At 58.0% G+C, this 10273-nt stretch overlaps 1 long non-coding RNA gene across 1 annotated transcript; it reads left to right on the forward strand.

Annotated features, from left to right (window-relative positions):
• The first annotated feature begins 4860 nt into the window (after nt 1-4860).
• Nucleotides 4861-6465, forward strand: LOC123379351. The gene is made up of 3 exons (XR_006583741.1): nt 4861-5069; nt 5486-5697; nt 6058-6465. It is a non-coding gene; the product is annotated as an uncharacterized LOC123379351 (long non-coding RNA).
• The last annotated feature ends 3808 nt before the right edge of the window (nt 6466-10273 follow it).

Raw genomic sequence — 10273 nt, forward strand, 5'->3', positions numbered from 1 at the left:
TTCCCCGCCTTCCTGCGTGGACGTACAGTGAGGGCCGCCCTCACAGCGGCAGGCGTGTGATGTTGCTGGGGTCCTGGCTTGTGGTCGGCCCCCCACGGGGACCGTAAGCTCCCTGAAGGCGAGGACCGTGTTGTGCTCACCACCGCGGCCTCAGAACCCAGCTCGGTGGCCGTGACATGCTAGGTGCTCAGCAAATATTTGTTGAATGGATGGATGGTGGGGATAATGCACACAAAGAAATCGAGGATTGAATATTCCAAGGAAACTTTGTATTCTCGCCCATCACGCAAACTCACTCCTCAAACACTGGTATGTCCACAGCTCAGTATTTGCCTTTCACAAACACTGGCAGGCCTGGCGAGAAAGTTGAAGAGAATTTTCAATTGATTAAGTCAGCGGATTTGTTCGCTGAGGTCATCCTGGCCTGGAGCACGTCTCCTTACCGCCAGCACACGGTGGCCTGTATGACGAGGGATTGTCTCTTATATGCTGACCCTTTACATTTAAGAGACACATATAATAGTTTTTTAAAAAGCGAGGGAAAGCCATACGCAAAAAAGCTCACAGAAGAACGTGAGGCAGAAACCCGTGGCTGGTGGGAATGCAAAATGGCACAGCCACTTTGGAAGACAGTTTGGTGGTTTCTTACAGAACCGGACATGCTCGTCCCATACGATCCAGCAGTCACATTCGTTCGTATTCACCCAAAGGAGGTGAAACTTATGGGGGCGCCTGGGTGGCTCAGTCGCTCGAATGTCTGGCTCTTGATTCCAGCTCAGGCCGTGATCTCACGGTTTGTGGGGTGGAGCCCCGCGGGTGGGCTCTGTGCTGATAGTGTGGAACCTTCTTAGGATTCTCTCTCTCCCTCTGCCCTTCCCCTGTTCTTGCACGTGCACACACATGTGCTCTCTCTCTCTCTCTCCCTCAAAATAAATAAACTTAAAAAAAAAAAGAAGTTGAAGCTATGTCCGCACAAAAACCTGCACAAGGATGTTGATAGCAGCCTTATTCGTAACTGCTGAAACTTGGAAGCAACCAAGAAGTCCTTTTGAGAAGGCGAGTGGATAAATAAAATGGTCCATCCACAAATGGAATATTATTCAGCGCTGCAAAGAAACGAGTCATCAAGCCATGGAGGAACCTTTAAAAAATTTTTTTAAATGTTTTATTTATTTTCGAGAGAGAGAGAGAGAGAGAGAGACAGAGTGTGAGTAGGGGAGGGGCAGAAAGAGAGAGAGTGAGACACAGAATCCGAAGCAGGCTCCAGGCTCCGAGCTGTCAGCACAGAGCCCGACATGGGGCTCGAACTAACGGACCGTGAGATCATGACCTGAGCTGAAGTCGGACGCTTAACCGGCTGAACCACCCAGGTGCCCCAAGCCACGAAGGAACCTTAAACACATCACGCTAAGAGAGAGAAGCCAAGCAGAAAAAAAATACATGCTTCCAAGTACGTGACCTTCTAGAAAAGGCAACACTAGGTGTAGCGACCAGGCCAGTTGCCTGGGGATGGGGGTGGGGCAGGCGGATGAGCTGAGGACAAGGGAGTCTCCGGGCAGTGAGGCGGGTCTGGGTGAGGAGTCTCTATTTTTGTCCAAACCCATAGAATGTACAACAGCAGGAGCAAACCCCAGTATAAACTGTGGGCTCTCGGGGACGACGATGTGTCCACCCTTGTTCAGCAACGACACAAAGTGTCCCACTCTGGGCGGGGGGGATGTTGATAGTGGGGAGGCTATGGGTGTGGGGGTCAGGGCAAATCTCTGTATCTTTTAAACTTTGCTGTGCACCTGAAGTGCTCTGAAAACCAGTCTATTTAGAAAAGGGGTGTGATACATTTCAGCATTGATTGAAAAAAAAAAGGGGAAAGGACCAGCTCGCAGCCTGGTTTTCACTGTACGCGGCTGGGCAATCACAGCCCTACGGTAGCAGCCGTGTGCTGTTGAAAAGATCTTAATTCCTCACCTGGGTTAAGAAATACCACACAGGGGCGCCTGGGTGGCTCGGTCGGGTGAATGGCCGACTTCGGCTCAGGTCAGGATCTCGCGGTCCATGAGTTCGAGCCCCGCGTCGGGCTCTGTGCTGACAGCTCGGAGCCTGGAGCCTGTTTCCGATTCTGTGTCTCCCTCTCTCTGACCCTCCCCCGTTCATGCTCTGTCTCTCTCTGTCTCAAAAATGAATAAACGTTAAAAAAAAAAAAAAAGAAATACCACACAGATTCGCCAAGGCCCTACTAGGCGTGAGGCGTCTTCTGGACGTGGTCGGGGAAGGGTGTGCGGGCTCGTGGCTGCAGAGAGCAGGGGGGAGGGCAGGCAGAGCTCCTGCTGCGGCCGCCAGGAAGTGCCACGATGTTCCAGAGGGCGCCAACGTTGGGCAGGAAGTGGTCTCTTGTAGAGGTAGGTTGGGCGAGAAGAGGTTTCTGGAAGAGGCAGTGCTGCTGAGCGTGTAGGGCGCATGTGCACGTGCCTGAGAGGGGCTGGCGGTAGGGGGGGGGGATGCACGCCTGAGCAGGGGTGGGGGAGATGCCCGATGTTGCCCCTTCACAAAGCTTCCCCGGTAGCTACACACTGATGAGATTTTTTTTGTGGCCCACTTTGCAGGCTAATCAGTTTGTGGCATTAAAATGTTTGGGAACAATGGGCCGTGTTGGGCTTCAAATCCCCTACACCCTGTTGGGAACAGTGTGCCAGTGTGGGTGGTTACACCTGCTCATGCTTCAGTAAGTTCATGATCAGTGGAAGGTCATTATCCCGGGCTGGATCCTCTGGCTTGGGGCTCATTGGACAGGGGGGTGGGGAGGGGGCGGTGTTCTCCACGCTCACACCCGTGACCCCGAGGACACGCCACTACCAGGGGTCCCGACTCAGGATTTCTCGGTACTGGTTTTCCGCATCCCCTTGGCTTCCGATGTTGCCTTCTGTCTCTTCTGTAATCAAGTGTGTGTCCCCCAGATCCAACAGCGCTCTGTTTCCATTGATAGTCACGCAAAGTCATTTTGGGAAGTATCGAGATGTGAATGCGCATGAAGGAACATCCTTACGATGCCTCCGCTCCCCACCAGAGCTGCACCAGTGGAAATTGGCCAGGATCTCCCCGAACCCGTCTCCCGACACCTGCGCACATAGTGACTGTTACCGTTATGCGTTCATGTCGTTCAGCAGACATTGATGGAGTTCCGTGCGCTTCGGCATTGGTAGAAATATCGCAGGCACCACCGAACCGCCGGGGCCCTGACCACGGGAAGATGTGGTTCCCACTAAGGAGGGTGGGGCATGCGACCAGGGAGACCGAGGGAAGCGGCTGCAAGTGAGCAGAGAGCTGTAGGGACCACCCCGTCTCCCTTTGCCCCGACAACCCAGAGAACATTAAACACACCCACTGGGGGCGGCGGGGAGGGGGCCCCGCAACCACAGTGTCCTCTGAGCAAGAGCCCGGGATTTGCGGAGCCCGGAAGAGACTACATTTCCAGCTGGATGAGGACGATGCCGTTTCATGAGAAGCCTTGAGCAGGCAGGAAGAAAACCACAGGATGGAAAAGCCCAATTTTGAGAGCTCCCTCGCCCTCCAGCCAGCGGGGCTGTGCAGGTAGAAATCAGCTTCGGATCCTGTGAAACGGCCGGGCGAGGTTGGGGCTGGGGAGCCCGACGTGTCAATTAGGCACTCTCACCAGGTTTGTTTCTGCCTCCCGCGCACAAACGCTTCCGTGTCCCACGGCCCTTTCGGCTCCTTCGGCTAAGCGTCAGCGAGTGACGCGTTAGGGGCAGCCGCCGGAGAGACGAAATTTGCCCACAAATGTGGTGATCGTTAGCGGGTGGCTGTTTTCCCTTCTGCGGCCGCGAGGGAGTCACTCGTGGTGGGACGGTCTGTGTTCCGGGCACCCCAAGCATCGGCAGGGCCTGGCCACCACCGATGCTGGGGGACGGCCACCCAGCAGAAGGCACAGCGGTGGCCCTGCCAGTTCTCGCTGGTGTCCCCTACTTGGTAGCACCAGGAACAACTAACCCCAGGTCTCAGTCCGTTTCTGGCTGTGGCCTTGAAGAGCGAAACGTTATCAGATTCCAAGTCAGATGGGTGTCCGTGGGGCCGCAGATATGCTCCCAGGTGCCCACATCCTCCTGGGTTGTCAGTACAGGTGACCCTCGAGGGCGGTGGGAAGGGCAGGGAGGGAAGGGCCAGAGCCGGGAGGCACAAGTGCCCCCCCCCCCCCCGAGGACGTGACAGCACACCAGGCCCTTCCTTCCAGTGGCCTTTCAAGCGCACGAAAGACACGCCTTCCTTCCAGTGGCCTTTCGAGCGCAAGAAGACACGCTGTTAATATGCACAGTTTGGGCTGGAGAGATTTTGCATGAGCAGCATTTGTTCAGAAACAAGGCAAGGTCAGGAAGAGCCCTCTAGGTCCCCACATCACGTGGGTGGTGGCCAGCTCGGGGGACAAAGAAAGGTATCCGATAGGGGAAGTGGTTAAATCACAAAATGGTACCGGATGTTACGACCAAACCCTGGTCCTAAGGGGCACCGGCAGCACCCCCGTGCCCCCACGGCCCCGCGTCCGTCAGCGGGGGTCTCTCTCCCGTGTGCCACGGGCGCCGGGAACAGCGTGGCACCTGGTCGGCCCGCCCTCGCTCTGGCTCCTCTGCACGAGGGAACCCCCGCCATCCCCGAAGGGCATCTGTCTACTCCTGTCCCCGCGGCTGCGTCCCCGTCTGGCTGCTTGCTAAGAATCCAGAGCAGATTCAGGTCAGTGCATCTGAGGCAGCTACGTGCCGGATAAATGATATTGTACGTAAACTTAAGTGGCTTAGCCAGGCGGCCCCATTCACAGCAGCTAACAGGTGTGAGCTAATGTCACGGACGTAACCTTGCTTCTCAGGTGGTGCCGTTGCCAAGGCTGGCTTGCTCCCCGGTCCTCTCCCGGCTGCTGCGTGGAACGGTTCCAGCTTGCCTTCCTCCAGTCGCCTTTTCGAAGTCTGGGCACAAAGTGGCAGGCGGGGCCTGCTTTGTTATCTGGTCTCCACACACGGCTCTTGGTTCGCGGGGTGTTGGCTCACGCACAAGGAGCAGCGAACAAGGTTTGTGCCTCGTCGAGGGTTTTATGACTGAACCATCTGGAATTCTTGGGCATTTTCAAACTAACACAGTTGGCATGAATTTAGAGGTGAAAAGGTGGGGGTGATGTCTTCCCCTGGATTTTGTCAGTCCCAGGACATAGAACTTCGGTATTCTAGAAGACGCATCCGCACCAGATCAGGAGTTGGGGGATTGTGGGAACGATATTCATTCTCTCTTTGTCTCTTGCTCTGTCTCTCTCTCACACACACAGCATGAGCTTAGCCCAACTTCAAAGTGTAAGGATGCCGTCCACACAAGACCTCACTTCAGTTGCCAGCTTGGGAGTCCCCAGACCACCCTCAGGCGAGTGAATTCTCTAGAAGGACTCACGTTGCTCACCGAGGGCCGTTACCCCCATGGTTATGGTCTCTTACAGGGAAAGGATACGGGTGGAGATCAGCCAAAGGAAGAGACACATTAGCAGGGTCGTGGAAAGTGCTCAAGGCGGTTTCCGTTGTCCCCTGCCCCTGGAGTCAGGACACGTTCTCTCGGCCGTGGAGTGTGACGACACACATGGAGGACTGCCATCAGGGAACTCTCCGGAGCCTCGCTGCCCCACACGCTCCTTCGATGGGCTGCCTTTCAGAGGTATGACCGATGACTGACCAACTGCTTATCGATCGGTTGGTGGCCCACATCGTTGATCTCAGTCTCCGGGGGACCGATCCCTGTGACCCCAAGTCCCACTCTAAATCACAGGGTCTGTGTTTCTGGCAGGGCCGGCCCTACCCTACGACGACCACTCTGGGTCCCCTTGTTGGATTACCCAGGGTGACCCACGGCCCGCAGGAAGGCAGACCCTCCGGTCAGGCAGGACATTTTAGACACGACTGCCCAGAAGTGGGGGGACAAAGGCCAGATTAAACTCTTTGCCCCGCCCCCGCCAGCACGGAAAAGCGGCTATAAAGTGTCCTGGTGGGTCTGTAACTCCCTCGCCCTCTTTCCTAGGCTGGGTGGAAATTTCTTATCTCTTTTCTCCCGATTGCTGCTGAATTCCCTGCAACTAATGCCCGTTGTATGTACCTGATTACAAAGGGAGCGGTTTTACAGAACATTCTTCCTCTCAGGAAAGTGAGAGTCACCTGCCTTTTTCTCGGTAAGAGGGAAATGTTCTTTTGAGTAATTTTTTAATTTGCTAAACGTTTTTGATCCCATTGTCGTGGGGATGCAATCTTCCAGAGGAGAGGCACACAGACAACGATGTTTTAATATTTGCACGGCTCCGAGGTGAGGCCAGCGAGAGCCCAGGGGCCGCCCGCACAGCCTTGCCTCTCCCAGGACCACGGGGACCGGGCGAGCCTCCTGTCCCCAGCCCGACCCCGAGAGACACTGACCACTTGTGTGCACCAGAGGCCAGCCTTCCCTGCCAGTCAGAAATTAATTACCTGGGTCTCCAAAGAGGTGGTGCTGTCCACTTACGACCTGGAGTTTTTTTTTTTTTTTTTTAATGTTTATTTATTTTTGAGAGAGAGAGAGAGTGAGAGAGCCAAAGTGTGAGCTGGGGAGAGGCAGAGAAAGAGGGAGACACAGAATCCGAAGCAGCTCCAGGCTCCAAGCTGTCAGCACGGAGCCCGACACGGGGCCCGAACTCACGAGCTACGAGATCATGTCCTGAGCTGAAGTCGGACGCTTAACCGACTGAGCCACCCAGGCGCCCCTTAAGTTTATTTGTTTATTAGCAAAGGTTTTTAAAACCTTGCAGCCAGGACAGTCAGCATCCGTGTGCCTGAGTCTCTGAGACAGCAGAGCGGCTACTGAGGTCCGGCAGTCCAGGCCCGCATGCCCACGGACCTCGTAATCCTGCCGGCCTGGGCAGCCTTCACGCTGAGGACGCTTTGAACTATGAGGTCACTGGTTCAGCACCGTGCCTGTTGGCTGGCACTGGAGGTGCCGTGCGGTCTTCTGGGGACGGCCGGGCAAGCAGGGTGCACAGGCATCGGGAGATGTGTGGTGGCCCAGCTTTGCAGACTCGGCCACCCCAGCTCCTGACCAGCACGAGGCTCTCACCTTTATAGAGAATGGGGTGTCCACCTGCCAAGGGGGCTGACACAGAGGTGGGCCTGCTGGGACAGAAGCCGGGCCCTTAGCAGGTCCCTGGTCACTGTTGACTGAGTAACCAAGTCAGGCGACATGGGGGCCATTCTAGCGTCTGAGCCCCCGCGCCGATGGGGTGGGCACAGGGACGCTTACATGTTCCGAGGGTGCCTCCGTTTGTGCCTGGCACTGTTCTAAGCCAGCCTCTTCCGGGCGTTACGTCATGTGATTTTCGAAGCACCCGGAGGTGGTTCACTCATTGTACCCATTTAGACCTGGGGAGACTGAGGCATCGTGGGGTGCGGGGCAGAGGCCTCCTGTCCCCCACGGAGGGGAATGCGGGGTGCTGAGCTGGGGCTGGAGAGCCGTCCTGGGTGCCCTCACCCTGCGGAGTCTGGCGTCTGGGTTCCAGCAGCAGGGGGCAGGATGAGACAGGGAACTGCAGCCGTGGCCGCGGCTCCTGCTCCGGGAGGCTCCGGAGGAGGACGGCAGGTGCGGGGCAGGGAAGGTGGCTCCTTCCCTAAGGACGTGCAGAATCTGTGGATGGGCCGGGGTCGGGGGCAGCTACCTCTGTAGAGACGGTGCCTCTGGGTTCCCCACACCCTGGGGGGCACCGGGCGTGAAATCACAATCGCATATTAAGCACGGGAAGTGGCAGCCGCTCAGTGCCGGCTCGTCACAGAGGAACCCACCTGCCCGCCGCCTGCGGGGACCCCCGTGCAGCGCCCGCCCGCTGGTCTGGAGGCAACGCCGATCAGGTCCGCAGGGACGCCCGTGCGCGTTCTGTGCTGGGGGTCCTGGTGGGGGGTGGAGCTCTGCTCACCCTGCCCTCTTCCACCCTCTGCTGTCCCGAGCCCAGTCCCTCCGCGGAGCTCTCCCCAGCGCGGCCAGGAGGGCCAAGCTGGGCCCCCCACGCCCAAGGGGCCTCTGCCATGGGACCAGGAGGCACAGCCAGGACTTGGGACGCAGGCCCAGGTTGCAGACTTTCCTTCTCTGCCCGAGCCCCACTCCATGGCTTCTTCTAGAAGACATGTCTTCCTTTGTGGGGCCTCCGATGAGTCCTGATGGAGGGAGGGTTGTGCTGGTCCAGATTCCTCAGTCGCGAGGGGGGACGCCGAGGCCCCGATGGAGCCTTGGGGGCGCTGGCTGGGGGGCTCCTGGGGGTGAGCGTGTCCCTGTGGGCAGGACCGCGTTCTCCGTGTCTCTGCTGGTCACTCCAGCTACTACTTACTCCCTCCTCTCCCCCCAGCTTTCTTTCCCATGCTGTGTGTTCAAACCTCGTTCCTTCCTCAGCCTCTCTCCTGGGGCGCACACCCGAGCCCCCAGCCCAGCAGGAGAAGGGACCCCACCAGCCCGTGGGTCCCAGAGGCTTTAGGGCCGTGAGTCTCGTGCTTCCAGAGAGGCCGGCCTTGATGGAACGTGGACAGTCCCCACGGACACTCTGCCTGGGGTGTGGCCTTTATCAGGAACTCGGCCCGGGTCCAGAGACGGGGCTGGAACTGAGCACCCAGACCTGCCGTCGGACCACCCAGCAGGCACAGCAGGGGGCATCGAGCACCACGGCATCTCTTTGCAGGGAACGAGAGACCCGTCACAGACACAGGGCTCCTCCAGAACAGAGCCTTCTGGGTGCGGTCCTGAGCTGCCTTGTGACCTGGAGCTTGCAGGACTGCCTGGGTGTCTGGCAGTGAGTGGAGACAGAATGAAGCCAGGACGTGGAGGTCAAGGCCGCCCGCCTGCCGAAGTCAACACACGGCGGCGACTCCCTTGAGCTACTGGACCCCTCACCGAGCAGGCTGCGCCTGGGGGACTGGAGCGGGGGCTTTGAGGGGCACCCTAGGCTGGCCTGGGTCCCGGCAGCACCTGGATGCCAGCTCGCGTCACAAGGGGATGCAGAGTCCTCACTGGAGAGTGCGTGGTCCGTGCTGGGAGGGCCGGGCACCGGGCTGACTGCTTTTCCTGGGTCACCGCCCGTGATTTTTCCACGGCTGTCTGTGCTCGCTGGCCCCTGGGCCGAAGGGGGGACCCGGGCAGACAGGGGTTTTGTGCAGCCCTCCAGCTGTGACCCCTGTTTTAACCGCAGCTCCCTGGCCCTGCCTTAGACGCCAGTAAACGGGTCTCTCTACGGCACACTCTCCTGACTGCCATCAGACTGGGCCTCTTGTGACCGGGTTGGGATCTTCTCTGTGGAGACGGGCCGGGGCCGGGGGGCCGAGGAGCACAAGTTTGGCACAAGCTTCTTTCTACCCAGACCGCATTCCCGCCTCTAGACCCCAAGGCCCAGGAGAGCCACACCTTTAAGAAACACGGCCGTTTGGTGCCCGGGTGTGGCCCACCCCTCACTTCTCTGCCCTCTGGACAAGGCTCAGGAAGTCACCCCCCTTGCCATCGATCCTGTGTTGACACCTGTCCCCAGGGATGCCCAGGCAGCCCGTGTCCCACTCTTGCCATTTCGGCTTCTAAAAGCCCAAGGAGCACCTGACGTGGACCCGGGGAAGGTAACAGTACAGGTGTGTGGGTGTTGAAAATGGTGGACAGAAGCCAGGAGGCACTGTCTGTGGCCTCAACCAGACAGGCTTAGGTTAGAATATGGTTAAAAAAATGTTTTTTAAATGTTTATTCATTTATTGAGAGAGAGAGACTGAGCGCCAGCAGAGGAGGGACAAAGAGAGACGGAGACACAGAATCCGAAGCAGGCTCCAGGCTCCGAGCCGTCCGCACAGAGCCCGACGCGGGGCTCGAACTCACGGACTGCGAGATCACGACCTGAGCCGAAGTCAGTCCCTTAACCGACTGAGCCACCCAAGGGCCCCTAGAATACAGTTTCGAAGTACTGATTATCCGTTTATCTAATACACATCCATGGAGCATCTGTTTTGCGCCTGACAACGGTGCAGACAATGTTGGGGACACTGCTGTAGACACGAGTGGCCCCGCACGCCTGCCCCGTGAAGGTGAGGGTCCGGGGGTGGGGGGATGGAAATCGGTGTCCAGATGCCGCTAAGCAGATTGCACGGCGTGCGGGGCCCCATGAGGACGCTGGGGACAGACTGTGGCAGGTAGGGGTCGGGAGTGCGGGGAGACAGTGACTGTTGACGTCAGTACAAAGAGCTGGTGCATCGGAAGCCGG

The sequence above is a fragment of the Felis catus genome, chromosome C1, assembly GCF_018350175.1.
Source record: "Felis catus isolate Fca126 chromosome C1, F.catus_Fca126_mat1.0, whole genome shotgun sequence".
Classification (NCBI taxonomy): domain Eukaryota; kingdom Metazoa; phylum Chordata; class Mammalia; order Carnivora; family Felidae; genus Felis; species Felis catus.